General features: G+C 50.3%; 1 protein-coding gene across 1 annotated transcript in view; it reads left to right on the forward strand.

Moving 5' to 3' along the window:
* Positions 1-1,513: 1,513 nt before the first annotated feature.
* ANO10 (anoctamin 10) overlaps positions 1,514-15,876 on the forward strand; it is a 198,596-nt gene continuing 184,233 nt past the window's right edge. Inside the window, exon 1 of the mRNA XM_062200614.1 lies at positions 1,514-1,620. The gene's annotated coding sequence lies outside the window, so the exon portion shown is untranslated. The remainder of the gene's footprint in view (positions 1,621-15,876) is intronic.

Raw genomic sequence — 15,876 nt, forward strand, 5'->3', positions numbered from 1 at the left:
GGTCATGCCCGTGCAGGCCCTGGAGAAGCCCGCCTCAGCAGAACCGGGTCAACAAGGCAGTGAGCTCATGACCGCACCAGGGGTCTGGAAGGGACGAACAGCCCCTCCGAGTGCCGGCATTGTGCTGCTCCTTTCTCCTGCCTGGAACCCAGGGCCCAGAGAAGGGGTGGAGCGGGAAGGCAGGGCAGCCTCTCCCCACTGCAGGGTTGGGGGGCACGGCTTTGGCCTGAGCTGGATGTGTGCAGGTAGAAAGCCTGCGTCCCCCCCACCCGCTTCTTTGCACCTGCTGCTTGCCTGCTCTGGACCTAAGGCTGTGACGGGCGCAGGGCATGTCTGTGTCCCAAACTAACATACCCTTGTGAAGCTTACAGTCTGGGGAGACTGGCCACGATTCTAATACAGAGCAGGAGGGGGCGATGAGTGCTGTGGGAGGAAGCAGTGGAGAGCAGGTGGGGGTGGGCCTGGGAGAGCAGGTGTTAGATGAGCAGAATGAGCCTAGGTGAGCAGGAGAAAACCAAAGACCTGAGCACTGGGGTTGATACCTCCTGAAAGTGAGTTACAACAGGCATGGAAAGCCATGACACGGTGGCAAAAAACAATCTAAATGAAAGACCCTGGTGAACAAGACCCCAGCAGAAGGAACAGGCCATCAAGGAGAGAGGCGCCTTTCTCTGAAGGGAGGAAGGAACGTCCACTGTGACACGGCCTTGACTCAATAAGTTCAGAGTCGGTGAACTCAAGGGGCTCCCATAGCCTAGACAGCTCATAGCAAGAGTCTTGGGTGATTGCTGACGTCATAAATAAGAGTGCCAATTGTTAAATCAACAACGGGAGTCACTGGGTACCTGCTCCCCACGTAGGATCTCTGTCCTTAATGTGTTTTACTATGAAACTTAAAAACACTACTAGTCGAACAGTACCCTATACCTTGTGCGGTTGTGTGAGTGCAGCCTGTTGAAATCCTTGCTTAGTATATACTAAGTTGATCTTCAGTATATGAAGGTAATTGAAAATGAAACTCGATGAAGGGCGGGATGGGAGAGGGAGTGGGAAGGGGAGGGCCACGGGAGGGAGGGAGGTTGGGAGGGAAGCCACAACAATACAAAAGTTGCACTTTGTAAATTCACATTTATGAAATTAAAAAAAAAGAGAGTTACAGCTAAAAAGGGACCTGATCTTAGACCCGACAGTGACAAGACAGAAATACCAGTGACCATGCCACCCCCCAGTTACTACCACTTTCCCTTAGAGCGAGCCCAGCTAGGTCCCGCCCCCTCCGGGAGTGACAAGCTCAACTAGGCCCGCCTCTCCCCTTCCGGCTACGCCCTCTCGACCGGGCAGCTCGGAGAAGCCCCGCCCTGTCCAGAGGCCCCGCCTCCCCGCCTCGGCCCCGCCTCCCCCGCCTCGGCCCCGCCTCCCCCGCCTCGGCCCCGCCTCCCCGTCTCGGCCCCGCCTCCCCCGCCAGTGCGTTGCGGCGTCCAGGCCCGGCCACGCGCGCCACGCCCAGCGCCCACCGGGCAGGCCCGTCCCGCCCCCCGGCCCGAGCGTGCGATCGCCCGGCTTGGCGGCGCTGCCGGCTCCCCGGGTCCGCCCCCGAAGACGTGGAGCGGCGCGGCGGCGGTGAGTGGGGGAGGGGGCGGGGGACCCTCGGCCCCTGCCGCGCAGAGCGCGCGTGTTGGTGGGTGGCTGAGGCCCGGCTACCGGCGCCGCCGTCAGCCACCGCCCTTCCTTGCCGGGATGCGGCGGTAGCGGTGTCGGGGCCCGGGGGCGGGTGGGGGCCGGGGGGGGGGCCTGGGCGGGAGTGCAGGGGTGAGCGGTGAGGGGCGCGGGCGGCGCGGGGTCCTGGAAGACCCTGGCCCGAGGAGTTTGGATCCACCTGCTCCCGGCGGTGCGCGGGGACGGGGTGTTCGCCCACGGCGAGCAGGGTGTCTGCGGCCAGCTGGTGTCGGGAGCCCCAGCCCCGCCAAAGAGTGAAATTGGAGAGATCTGAGGTAAAAGAGATGGAAAGGGCCTGGTACCTTGGAGTTGTGCTTCCGTCAAAACTCGGGGGCGCCCTGTTTCATTGCAGAACACTTGGAAGGTAGAGTGGGGCAGATCGACCCCTCTGCCTGTGACTTCACCCCCCCCACCCCTGTCTTAACATTTAGTCTTTTGGTGTTTTTTTTTTTTTTTTTTTTTGTAAATGAACATGTTACGTAATTCGGAAAGTATTGTGTTACTTTGTATCTTGTGTTTTTCTCCCGCTTAAAAACTTTCTCAGTTTAGCATTTACCGGGATCACTAAAAATTTTTCTTAACCAATTTTTTTTTTTTTAAAGATTCAAAAAATTTATTTGAAGGAGTTATGGAGAGAGAGAGAGCTTCCATCCTGGTTCACGCCCCAGATGGCCACGCGAGCCGGGAGCTTCATCTGGGTCTCCCACATGGGTGCAGGGGCCCAAGCACTTGGACCATCCTCTGCTGCTTTTCCCAGGCCATTAGCAGGGAGCTGGATTAGAAGTGGGAGCAGCCTAGATGCAAACCAGTGCCCATATGGGCGGCTTTGCCCACTAGGCCACAATGCTGACCCCAAACATCCTTTTTTTTTTTTTTTTCTAAGAAAAGATTATTTATTTGAAAGGTCAAGAGAGAAAAAGACCTATCACTTGCTGGTTCATTCCCCAGATAGCTGCAACAGCTGGTGCTGGGCCATGCCAAAGCCAAGAACTCCATCCAGGTGTCTCCACTAGGGCCATCATCTCCTGCCTCCCAGGTGCGTGAGCAGGGTCTGAAGCTGGGCTGCCAGGGACTAGAACCGGCACTCGGATGTGGGAGACGAGGAGCGCAGGCATCCCAAGCACCTTGACCCACTGTGCCACAACTCCCAGCCCTTAAACATCTTTGTAAGTGGTTGTCTAACTGTTCATCTTATGGATTACTCCTTTGGTCAGATAATAGAGTATCGGCCGTGTACCTCGTACTGTTCTTGGAGGTGAAGATTCAGTATTGCTGAAGATAGGTTGCTTTGTCCCGAGCCTAAATGATAGCTGTGCTGTATGTTCTTAGTTCACAATCTCTGAGTTATCTTTAGTTTTTTACTTTTATAAACAATAAAACCTTCGTTTTCCGTAGAATCCATCTAGTGTTGTATGTGAATCAGAAGCTATTATTTTTATCGTGTGTGGGTTTCTGTGTGTATACAGAGGAAAAACAGAGCATCTTTTTTTGAAGTAACTCTTCAAATTTTAAAAGTTTTGATACAATTTATAAAAAGTTGCCAAATAATACACAGACTTCCGTATGCTCTTCACCTACTTTCCCGAATGGAGATTCCTTACATAACCGTGGGACAGCCACGGGAACCAGGGAATTTGTGCCAATACACTTCTGCTAAGACTCCTGCAGCCTGACTCGGGTTTCACCTGCCTCTCGGACACCTGGGCTCCGGTGTAGCATCCTGTGTTGGGTTCAGGCGTCCTGTCTCCACAGCTGTGTTGAATCCCCCATCCTCTGAAATTGACCTGGTAAGCCCTGTTAGAAAGCCTGCGTCAGCCCTAAACGCAGATCTAATGCCACCTGCCTTGGATTCCTGTGGAAGTAGGCTTCTCTTGGATACAACTGTGGAATCTGTCAGTTACCTTTATCTCTTGTATGTACTACTTGGAAATCGTCCAGATTTACAGAATAGAAGTGATCGGAGTGACCTATGCTTGTCGCTTTCGTGGGGCTACGAATCAGCACTGGAAACCTCTGAAAAGCAGCGCGCCGACTGCCAAGTCCCATCTCGGGATATTGTGGAGGAAAGGGTGATGACCTTGCCCTGTGTCGAGATGTGGTCCTGGCTTTAAAACATGAAAATCTGTGTCCCAGGAACACCTCCATCTGGAGCGGCTTCTCAGCCCCTAGAGCGACTCCCTGTTATCTCAGCCAAAACCGGCAGCGCCTCTGCAGGATCTGGGTAACGCGTGGTGGGAGCAAACACCCTGTGTGGGGGCTGGCGCTGTGGTGCAGAGGCACAGCGGGTTGATGCCTTGGCCTGAAGTGCCGGCATCCCATATGGACGCCGGTTCTAGTCCTGGCTGCTCTACTTCCGATCCAGCTCTCTGCTATGGCCTGGGATAGCAGTGAAAGATGGCTCAAGTCCTTGGGCCCCTGCACCCACATGGGAGACCCAGAAGAAGCTCCTGGCTCCTGGCTTCGGATTGGCGCAGCTCCGGCTGTTGTGGCCAATTGAGGAGTGAACCATCAGATGGAAAACCTCTCTCTCACTCTCTCACTGTCTCTCAGCCTCTCCTCTCTCTGTGTAACTCTGACTTTCAAATAAATAAATCTTTAAAAAAAAAAAAATAACACCCTGTGTGTCCTCCCTGGGGTTGCCGTGGGGAGACTCAGCTGTGTGACCCTGGGCAGATCTGGCCCTGTGCATCCGCTCTGGCCTGGTCTCTCGCTTTCATGGCGAGGTTGTCTTTGGTGTCCTGTGTGTCATCCAGCAGCGTTGAGGAGACCTAAGTCCCTAGTGGTCTTCCCTCGGGGAAAGGAGCCTCTGCGTTTTTGTCTTTGTCACTGAGGATCTCGGGTGAGGGTGGTGTGTGCAGTGCTGGGGGGTTTTCCACTCTGTTCTGTTACAGTAGGACTCTCCAGGATGGAGGCTCCCACACCTGCGGCCGTGGTTAACTACCTGCCTGCAGGGTCTACACAGAGGCCTGGAAGTGGGGGCCAGCTCCTACTCAGACCCTCTGGGGCATCCTGGCCCCCTTTGAACTCTGACCTTTGTAATTCTTAGTTTTCTCCAAGGAACTCCCTCTTGTCTTCCAGCTTCATCCCTGCAACCTTTCATTTGTCTCTTAGTGAATGTTTGCTGTTCTCTTTCATGTTTCTCCTGGCGCGTTTCCTTCTTAGTCTTCGGATTCTTGATAATCCCATTGACTTCTTTTTTAACCCAAACTCTGCAAGAGAATAATCTCTCAAATCAAGAAAGCATTCTTTTCTTTCTTCCTTTCTTTCTTCCTTCCTTTCTTTCTTTCTTTCTTTCTTTCTTTCTTTCTTTTTGACAGGCAGAGTGGACAGTGAGAGAGAGAGAGGGAGAAAGGTCTTCCTTTACCATTGGTTCACCCTCCAATGGCCGCTGCGGCTGGCACGTTGCGCTGATCCGAAGCCAGGAGCCAGGTACTTCTCCTGGTTTCCCACGCAGGTGCAGGGCCCAAGCACCTGGGCCATCCTCCACTGCACTCCCGGGCCACAGCAGAGAGCTGGACTGGAAGAGGGGCAACCGGGACAGAATCCGGCGCCCCGACCAGGACTAGAACTCAGTGTGCCAGTGCTGCAGGCGGAGGATTAGCCTAGTGAGCCGCGGCGCCGGCCAACATTATTCTTTTCTTGTGCTTAGTTAAAACACCATGCTGCTGACACCCTCTAAGTGTATTTCTTTGCATCTTGAGCGCCATGGTCTGGAGTTTCTTCTTGCAGACCAGCGATCCAGTGGCCAGTGTAAAAGCCACAAGACTCTGCTTCCTCTCTTAATGTCTCTTTGGCCCTGTGTGTGATTGAACCCATGAGGAAGAACAGAATTTAGGATAGCTGTCTGTTTTAAAAATTCCATGCTGCTTTGGCATGGTTATCTCCTGATCCTGTGCCCAGGGTCTAGGAGGGACCTCAGTGCTCTAGACCTTGGAGTTGCACCCTCCAGTGTGCCCAGGAAGTCTGCTGAATGATTCTTTGCTTTGACATTGGCTCCAGCTAGAATAATAAGGTTCCGGCTACACCTGCGCCTCATTGTTGGCCAAGGTCGCCATGAGGCTTCTTTTTTCCACAGATTTCTTCCTCCTGCTCCATATTCGCACCGCTGGGGCAGCTAGTGGGAGAAGGGAGACTGGATCATGCCTGGGTGTCACTTGCGAGGTGAAAGCCTGCCTAGTCCGTCAGCTGCCTTCTGTTAGCACAACAGAGGGCAGGAATCCCCCATTAAGGCAGTGACAGGGATCCCTGGAGGAGACCCCACACTGAGGTGGGATTACCATATGGGGCCAGGGATTTCCTGGGCAGAGGGCACCCCTGGGTGAGGTTAAAGGGACAGGAGGAGGAGCCTGCTTTTTGGGTGATGTGGCCTGTGACTATGCTGGTGTAGGGTGCTGTGGCCTCTTAGTGCTCTGGCCTGTAAGGCTACTGTGGTCCAGTGGGCGGCACAAGCACAGAGCAGCTGAAAACAGGCAAGAGGGGAGCCGAGTTGATCCTTCCTGTGCCACCAGCAGTCTCACACCTACAAGATCATCTGAGGTCTCTGAGCCTGTAGGGGGCAGCTCCGCTCCAGAGGAGCAGCAGGCAGCCTTCCCAGTTCACACTGCTGGGGCAGAATTCAAGCAGTTGACACTTGGTTAGACACAGAGAGCAAGGTCTCCCATCTGCTGGTTCACTCCCTACATGGCCACAACGGCTGGAGCGGCGCTGATCCAAAGCCAGGAGCTTTTTCCTGGTCTCCCACACGGGTGCAGGGACCCATGCACTTGGGCCATCCTCCACTGCCTTCCCAGCTCATCAGCAGAGAGCTGGAGTGGAAGAGGAGCAGCTTGGACAAGAACTGGTGCCTTAGCCTACGACGCCATAGTGTTGGCTCCAGACGTGAGATCTTGATTGGTCTGAAACACGCTGCAAGGCTATAGCAAGGCCAGTGTTACTTTCTGAAGAGGAGGCAGTTGTTTTGTGGATAAGAGTGAGGAAATGTGCTTATATCCCGAGTCCCATTATGTCTTGTTGTTAAGCAGAAGGCATTTCATTAACTTTTGCTTAAAACCATTTTTAAAGCCATGTGGCTTTTATATAAGATTGACATGGCTTCAATCTGATAAATAAAGCAAAGTATCTTCTATAGTTTTTTTCCTTATTCTAAAGATTTATTTGTTTGTAAGTCAGAGTTACACACAGAAGGAGAGGCAGAGAGGGAGAGAGCTTCAGTCCGCTGGTTCACTCCCCAATTGGCTGCAATGTCCGGAGCTGCACCGATCCAAAGCCAGGAGCCTGGAGCCTCTCTCTTCTGGGTCTCCCACATGGGTGCAGGGGCCCAAGGACCTGGCCATGTTACACTGCTTTCCCAGGCCACACCTGAGAGCTGGATTGGAAGTGGAGCAGCCGGGACTTTAACCGGCGCCCATATGTGATGCCGGCACTGTGGGCGGTGGCTTTACCTGCTACACTATAGCGCCACCCCCCCCCTTTTTTTTTTAAATATCATTGGACCTCAGTTAACTAAAATGTGTATTTTGCATATACTATTGAAAATATAGGAATTCTATATTATTTTAGAAATACAGACCCCTGTCTGTGTGGTCGTGAAAACTACCAGCTCGGGGCCTGCACTGTGGCGCCGTAGGTTAATCCCAAGCAGTGGTTTAAGTTGCTGAGGTACAGTGCCTCCCTAGCTTTGTCAATTTAAAAAGGAAAAAAAAAATCTTGTTACTTTACATCTCTTTTATTCTTAACGTTGGATATCTTTTCAAATGCATGTTAACATGTTTCTTGGGTGAGTTGTGTTTTCATAATTTTGTATTTTTTGTTGCTGATTTGTAAGAATGCTGTATATTGGGGTTAGTAGCTCTTGTCCTTCACACATTGCAAATATTACTAAGGTGTGGCTTGCATAATTAATTTCATATGGTATCTCAAATGACATTAAATCAGCGAGTATTTATTGTGAGTTTTTAGTGTTCATAATTTTTTTAAAAAAATTTATGTATTTATTTGAAAGGCAGAGTTAGAGAGAGAGGGAGAGGTCTTCCATCTGCAGGTTCACTCCCCAAATGGCCGCAATAGCCAGAGCTGAGCCGATCTGAAGCCAGGAGCAAGAAGCTTCCTCCTGGTCTCCCACATGAGTGCAGGGGCCCAAGAACTTGGGCCATCTTCCACTGCCTTCTCAGGCAATAGCTGAGAGCTGGATCGGAAGTGGAGCAGCCAGGACTTGAACCGGTGCCCATATGGGATGCTGGCAATGCAAGTGGTGGCTTTTACACACTATGCCATGATGCTGGCCCCAGAAAAATTTTTAGAAACTTAATTTTTTTTTTTAAATTATTTGCCATGAAGGAATTAAGGGACAAAGAGCACACTCCCATCTCTTGGTTCACTCCCCAAATCCCACAATGGCCAGGCCTGGAGCAGGCCTGAAGTAGGGAGCTGGGAACTCAATCCGGGCCTTCCATGTAGGTGGCAGGCAATTAGCTGAGCTGTCACCAGTCCCAGGGTCTGCAGTCAGGAGCTGGTACCTGGAGCATACCAGGTACTCCGTGGTACTGAGAGTCTTAACCAGTGCCTTCACTGCGTGGGCCAAACACCTGCCCCCGTATCTTTAGATTAGGAACTTGTTTTCCATTTCTCAGCAAAATTGTTTTATGACCCAGTAATTATTAACAAGTGGGGCATCTTACAGTTGATACCAGACAATGCGGAAATGTCTGGAAAGTTTGACCTTTGATGTGAATCCACAAATAGACTAGCTGAAGACTTTGTCTCCTTCCACTTAACCACTCTTTCCCGCTTTGCAATTTCTCCGTTCACAGCTCTTGCCATGTCCCAGACACGAAGCCTAGAGTCGAGTATGGCAAGCTGAAGGCTTTCAGCTTCTTAGTGTCCCTTCCCACCCAACTGATGGCTCCTGCTGATGCTGCCCTGCCCCCATCAGCACACCTGGCCCAGGGCCGGGATGACTTGATGTACACCTGCTCCTGGACTGGGGGCTCCCCTGGGGGAAGACAGATGCTTTTTTGCCCATCCCCTCAGAGTCTGTCCCTGCCTGGCTCATTATTAATAAGTGCATGATCAGGCCGGCGCCGTGGCTCACTAGGCTAATCCTCCACCTTGCGGCGCCGGCACACCGGGTTCTAGTCCCGGTCGGGGCACCGATCCTGTCCCGGTTGCCCCTCTTCCAGGCCAGCTCTCTGCTATGGCCCGGGAGTGCAGTGGAGGATGGCCCAAGTCCTTGGGCCTTGCACCCCATGGGAGACCAGGAGAAGCACCTGGCTCCTGCCATCGGATCAGCGCGGTGCGCCGGCCACAGCGTGCCTACCACGGCGGCCATTGGAGGGTGAACCAACGGCAAAAGGAAGACCTTTCTCTCTGTCTCTCTCTCACTGTCCACTCTGCCTGTAAAAAAAAAAAAAAAAAAAAAAAGTGCATGATCAAGGTTGGTTGTGTTTGATATTCCTATTTTGGAAGGTGATAAAGCTGCACCTTTAGATTCTACTGGTAGATTAGTGTTGTAATTGTTTGAGAGAATTCAAGGAGTACTATGAAGAACGTCTGTATTCTTGACCTTTAATTTGTCTGTTGAGATTGATGTTACTCTGACACAGAGTCCTCCCCTTGCAAACCTGCAGGGAGCCCTTACCGACCCCGGGTCAGATGTAGACTCTAGCAGTTGTTGGCTTTTGGTGGCTCCAGCTTATGAAACACAGCCTCCAGCTGCGGTCAGGGCAGTCTTGTCCTCACACCATTGCTGGTTTTCCTTATATCCTCTGTAGAACAGTTTTCTCCCTTTTCATAATCCAAACCCTTTGTACGTGAACTGTACTGGCCATATTGTTAGCTAATTGCAGTTGAGTAGCACATCCTGCATAATCTAATGGCCGTTGCAGAACCCCAGCGTGTTTGCTTTGGCCCATGCTTTTACGTAGTGCCTCCTGATGCATTTGGAGTATACCATGTGTCCAGCATTGATTTAGGAGATCTGTGTTCCCCAAACTAAATCTGCACTCTTGTTAGAGGCAAAAAAAAAAAAAAAAAAAAAAAAGAAAGAGGAGGTGACTGGTCCAAGCCAAACCACTTGGGGATTGCTGCAAGACTCTGACTTCTGCCCCAGGAAGGAAAGGTGTTGCGTGTCACTGGGCGCTGGTGACTTCCTTTGTGATGACGTGCATGAATTGATTTGCGGTTGTACTCTGGAGATTTTTTAAAACTTAGTTGAAGGACCACGTTAGGACGAGGGAGCCTGAAGTCTGAAAGTTGCCCCTGGATGAGGAGGATCACTGGGTGAGAGAGATTCGCAGGAAAAAAAATAAAAAATAAAAACATGTTAGAGGAAGTAAGCTGTTGGGCCTTAGCCATGGACTGGGTTTGTGGCTCTCCAGGTTGATGCCTGTGTTGCTCAAGCTTGGCAACAGCTAAGAAGTGGTGTCCCTGATCTCCCCCTCTTCGCCTCTGCCTCTGCTTTCTCACTCCTGCTCCTTTTCCCTCCCCTCCCCCCTTGCCTTGAGGTATTTTTGGAGATGCCCAAGAACTTGGAAAAATATTTTAAGTGCAAAGGAATTCAAACTCAAAAAAAAAAAAAAAAGTATCCCTGCGTAAGTGAGAAAGGGAAACTGGGAAGAGGGCTGATGGGGGTTGGGGAGAAGTCTGTGTGTTTAGTGTTGGGTCAGTTCATCCTGGGGTTTGAGACGGTTCCCAGCAGCGGTGGGAATGCCTGACGCAGCTGCATTTAGAAGACCCAAGTGGAGACACAAATCTCCAAGACAGGAGCACAGAGGCTAGAATTTGAAGGCAGGAGATTGTTGAGAAGGCAGAAGTCCAGGGATTGTGTCAGGAACACACTTTACAGCGAGTGCTAGGAGACACCAGAAGGGAAAGCAGCTTACAGAGCTGGGGGGACATCGTGGGTCCAGCATCCTTGCAGCCCGGGAGAGTCTGTGGTTACCTTGAACTTAAATCAGTGTTTTATTTTCTGTGGTTCTTAAAAGTGTTAGCAAGTGAAAGGCAGAGAGAAAAGAGAGAGGGAGGGGCAGACAGAGATCTTTCTCTGCAGGTTCACTTCACAAATGGCTGGGCCAGGCTGAAGCCAGGTGCCCAGAGCACTATCAGGGTCTCCCAAATGGGTGGCGGGGGCCCAAGTTCTTGGCCCATCTTCTGTTTTTCTAGGCATGTTATCAAGGAGCTGGATCACATACAGGACGCTGGAGTCGTGAATGTGGACTTAACCTGCTGTGTCAGAACACCGGCTCCAGCCAGAGCGTCTGGAGTATGTCATGGGTCACTAGAGAGAGTTCGTCCAGCCTATGGCCAGTTACTGCGCCGTCACTTTTATCATACTTGTTTTTGTTGCTTTGAGCTGGAAACTTGATCAGACTTGATTAGAATTTCTCTGATAATAGTAGCCAGGGACGTAAAAATGTTACCATTTTTTGCATGCCTGCTCTGTAGGAACCTCCATGCTGTTCATGTGTTTTGTTCTTTTCTTTGACTCCAAGCCATTGTGGTTGTGTTTTTATTATTTCCACCTTACAGAAGAGGATGAGTAGGGGCTGGTGCTGTAGTGTAGTAGGTTAAGCCTCCGCCTGTGGTGCTGGCATCCCATATGGGTGCCTGTTCAAGTCCTGGCTGCTCCACTTCTGATCCAGCTCTCTGTCTATGGCCTGGGAAAGCAGCGGAGAATGGCCCATGTGGGAGGCCCGGAGGAAGCTTCTGGCTTTGGATTGGCCCAGCTGTGGCTGGTGTGGCCATTTGGGGAGTGAACCAGCAGATGGAAGACCTCTCTTTCTCTTTCCCCCTCTCTGTAACTCTGCCTTTCAAATAAATAAATCTTTAAAAAAAAAAAAAAAAAAAGGAGGGGAATGAATAAATTGCCTAGGGCCACTTAACTAAGAGATATTGAGTGTGAATTTAGGGCTGCCTATAGGTAGACGTGAAGCTCTTCCTAACCATTACATTCTTTTTTTTTTTTTTTTTTTTTTTTTTTGGACAGGCAGAGTAGACAGTGAGAGAGAGAGACAGAGAGAAAGGTTTTCCTTTTTGCCGTTGGTTCACCCTCCAATGGCCGCTGTAGCTGGCGCACCGCGCTGATCTGAAGCCAGGAGCCAGATGCTTCTCCTGGTCTCCCATGGGATGCAGGGCCCAGGCACCTGGGCCATCCTCCACTGCCTTCCTGGGCCACAGCAGAGAGCTGGCCTGGAAGAGGAGAAACCGGGACAGAATCCAGCGCCCCAACTGGGATTAGAACCCGGTGTGCCGGCGCCGGAGGCGGAGGATTAGCCTATTGAGCTGTGGGGCCAGCCACCATTACATTCTGATAGTACTTAGCTTGTACTAAAAGGCACAATGGTAACACTAAAACAAAACAAGACAGTGAAGCTGTACTAATCAGAGGAAGCTAAACTGCATTACTGTTTAGATCCCGCACGTTTAATAGGCTTCATTGTAGTACATTTGTCATTGGCCTAAGAGCTCAAGGCAGGCTTTCTGGACTGGGGGCAGCTCGACTCCCCTCTGTGATCTGGGGAGCCAGGCTTCTTGCCCTGTGTCTCACCGTCCAGGGCCTCCTGGAAGAGGGAAGAGAACGTGATAGGAGGCATGACCACTGCCTTCAAGGCCTTGCTCTGGAGTGGGCATTCACTACTGCCGTTCCCGTCCCATTGGCTAGGATATAGTCTGATGTGCCCCCAGCTCCAGCAGGCCGGGCGAGCCAGTCCTGCTCCTGGGCTCAGGCGAAGAAGGGGAGGGCGGCTGGGACAGAACCGAAAAAGGATTAGGTAGAGGATGGGAAGCGAAAGCCCTAGTCGAGGCCTCAGGATTCTTGTGATGTTTCCCACAGTTGATCCCGACGCTGTGGCTTCTCTGGGGGAGTGGTAAGGACTGCTTATTAATAGCTCGTTATGATGATTGGGAATTACTGATACTTAGTATTCATCAGTGAACGTAGGATTCCCACCATTGAAGACTCTCATTGAGTCATCGGCTAAGACGTCTGGCTAGCAGTCGGGCTAATGGCACTAGAGATTCATCTTGAGGCACGTGCATGTGGAGGACTGGAATTCTCCAGAATGTCAGCAAGGCTCCTTTGTTGAAAGCTCATTGTCAGTGTTTTCTTCAGCTGGTCCTGATTCTGGCTGCCGAGTATTTGTTGTTTGTTTATATTAATAATATTTGGGTGCTTGTTTTTGGTACATATAATTTTGCCTTAGGCCAGAAGAATCTGTGATACGTCATTGTATCTTGAATTTTCTATTTTTTTTTTAAAGATTATTTATTGGAAAGGCAGAATTAGCCATTTGCTGTTTCACTCCTCCAATGGCTGCCACAGCCAAGGTTGGAACTCCATCCGGGTCTCCCACATGGGTACAGGGGTCATCTGTTGCTGCTTTCCCAGGTGCAGTAGCAGGGAGCTTGATCGAAAGTGTAGAAACCATGAAACCCCAAATGGGGTGCTGGCATTGCAGCTGGTGGCTTAATTTGCTGTACCATAGCGCTGGCCCCAGTTATCTTGAATTTTCTTAGTTTATCATCAGTAAGAATTGTATGGCAGGCAGTTCAAAATTAAGGTTGGGGCAGGCATTTGGCACAATCATTAAGATGACACCTGCAATGCTGCTTATCCCATATCAGAGTGCCTGGGTTCAAGTTCTAGTTCCATTCCTGATTGCAGCCTCCCGCTAATGCACACCCTGGGAGATAGCAGGTAATGGCTCAAGTACTTGGGTCCCTGCCACCGATATTGGCAGTCTGGATTGAATTCTCAGTCCCTGGTTTGGCCTGGCCCAGGCCTGGCTGTTGCCAGACTTCATGGAGTGAATCAACAGATGGGAGATCTCTCTTTGTCTGTTTCTCTGTGTGTCTCTGCCTTCCAAATAATAAATGAATGAATGAATAGAATAAAAGTGTTTAACAACCAACAAAATTAAGTTTGTATTTAAAGATTCCTTTTTCTCTAGTTTCTTTAGTTCTTTTTTTTTTTGGACAGGCAGAGTTAGAGACAAAGAGAAAGGTCTTCCTTTTTCCATAGGTTCACCTCCTAAATGGCCACTATGGTCGTTGCGCTGCATCGATCCGAAGCCAGGAGCCAGGTGCTTCTTCCTGGTCTCCCATGCAGGTGCAGGGCCCAAGCACTTGGGCCATCCTCCACTGCCTTCCCGGGCCACAGCAGAGAGCTAGACTGGAAGAGGAGCAACCAGGACAGAATCTGGTACTCCGACCAGGACTAGAACCCGGGGTGCTGGCACCACAGGCAGAGGATTAGTCTAGTGAGCCGCGGCGCCAGCCCCTTTTTCTCTGGTTCTAAGCACTATGAGATGGCAAATTAACTTTTGTGCTTCCTGTGTGCTTACCAAAGTAACTTCATTTGATTTTCCTCTTCGTTTTTAAAGTGCAAGTCTTAGGACCATTAGAGGGATTGAAAGAACATGTGTGTATAGGTACCTGGTACAGTATCTTGTATGCAGTGAGTGTTGACTAAGGGAGAATTAAAGAGGAGGGGGAAATTCTTGATCGTTTTCTCTTCAGAGAGTGCTTTTGCCCTCATATATCCTTTTTTTCCCGAGATTCTCTGCGTTTTTATTTTGTGTATTTTCTTTGCTGTTAGGGCTTTGTCCTAGTGTTTGCTGCACACCATAGTTCATTTATTTTTCTGTTTAGCTTATTCTACTTTTCATAAAGCCTCCCTTAGGTTCTTCATTTTGACTTAATATTTTTAAACTCTAGAATTCTATTAAAATAGTTTTAAGTTCTTAGCTATACTTCTCAATCTTTTGCTTCTTTTACCATGATAGTTAAAGTCTTGTTGTTTAGGTGGGTGCCGCAGCTCAATAGGCTAATCCTCTGCCTGCGGCACCGGCACACCGGGTTCTAGTCCCGGTTGGGGCGCTGGATTCTGTCCCAGTTGCCCCTCTTCCAGGCCAGCTCTCTGCTGTGGCCCGGGAGTGCAGTGGAGGATGGCCCAAGTCCTTGGGCCCTGCACCCCATGGGAGACCAGGAGAAGCACCTGGCTCCTGGCTTCGGATCAGCATGGTGCGCTGGCCGCGGCAGCCATTGGAGGGTGAATCAACAGCAAAAAGGAAGACATTTTTCTTTCTCTCAGTGTCCACTCTGCCTGTTAAAAAAAAAAAAAAAAGAAGTCTTGTTCAGTGACCTTAGTTGTTTGGATCTTGTGCATGTTTCTGCACCTGTGGTTTCTCTTCATTCTCATGCACGTTAGCTTGTCTCCTGATCCTCAGCTTCAGCTCCGCTCAGGGCTCCCGGCGCACTGTTGTCTTTAGGGAGTATTCTTTATGCGGGGGTTTTAGCTGACCCTTTTCCTTGGTGTGCTGTGTGCTAAGGACAGATGTTGTGTCTGGTGTCTCTGTGCGTTGTCCAGGTGTCGTCAGCAGAAGGCTTTGTCCCACCTGCTCATCTGCTGTCTCGGAAGTGGGAGTCTTGGCTTCTGCTTTTTAGTTAAAGTGTCCTGGGATCAGACTGTGGTTCTGGGGGAAATGATAGCAGCTCCTCTCGCTGAGATGGGTGCCATAGACAGTTCCACACAATTATAGTCTGACAATGTGTTACCCACTAACCTTTTTGTATTTCGCCTTGTCCATTCAGTCCTGCTGTCAGCTTCTGTCGATTTTGGGTCTAGTATGTCCTTACCTCTCTACTGTTACAGTTCAGGCCAGTATCAGCTCTTTCTAGATGATTGTAACGGCCCTGTACTCTAGGCTAACCCTTCTGGGATCTGTAATAGTTCCATACTGAATATATCAGTGCCCTGCGTATGATGAATTAGTGACTCCCATTATTGATTAGACAAAGCCCATTTCCTTGGTAACCAGGGGTCCAGGTTAGATACCAGCTCATGCTTCTTGCACAGAGGTAATGCTCCAGCCATACCTGATCCCTTGTATTTCTTTGGACTTGCTGGCTATTTGTTCATCAACATTTTGTGGGGAAGTACTGTTTTCTCTACTTAGAGTACCATCCATTGTCAAAAAGCCATACACTTTGTAAATGCTTTCTTGTTCCTTTTATGTAAGAGGACGTTGTAGGCTGCTGCCCTTCGTTTGCTCAGATGTCGCTGGTGCTAGGTTCTGAGCTGCTTACAGCAAGGATTTGTTCTTTCCAAAGTCTGGCTTGCACCTTTTGGTTGAGGCTGTCACATGACCACTCTGGGTCCTGAGA

Source organism: Lepus europaeus, chromosome 9 (assembly GCF_033115175.1).
Source record: "Lepus europaeus isolate LE1 chromosome 9, mLepTim1.pri, whole genome shotgun sequence".
Classification (NCBI taxonomy): domain Eukaryota; kingdom Metazoa; phylum Chordata; class Mammalia; order Lagomorpha; family Leporidae; genus Lepus; species Lepus europaeus.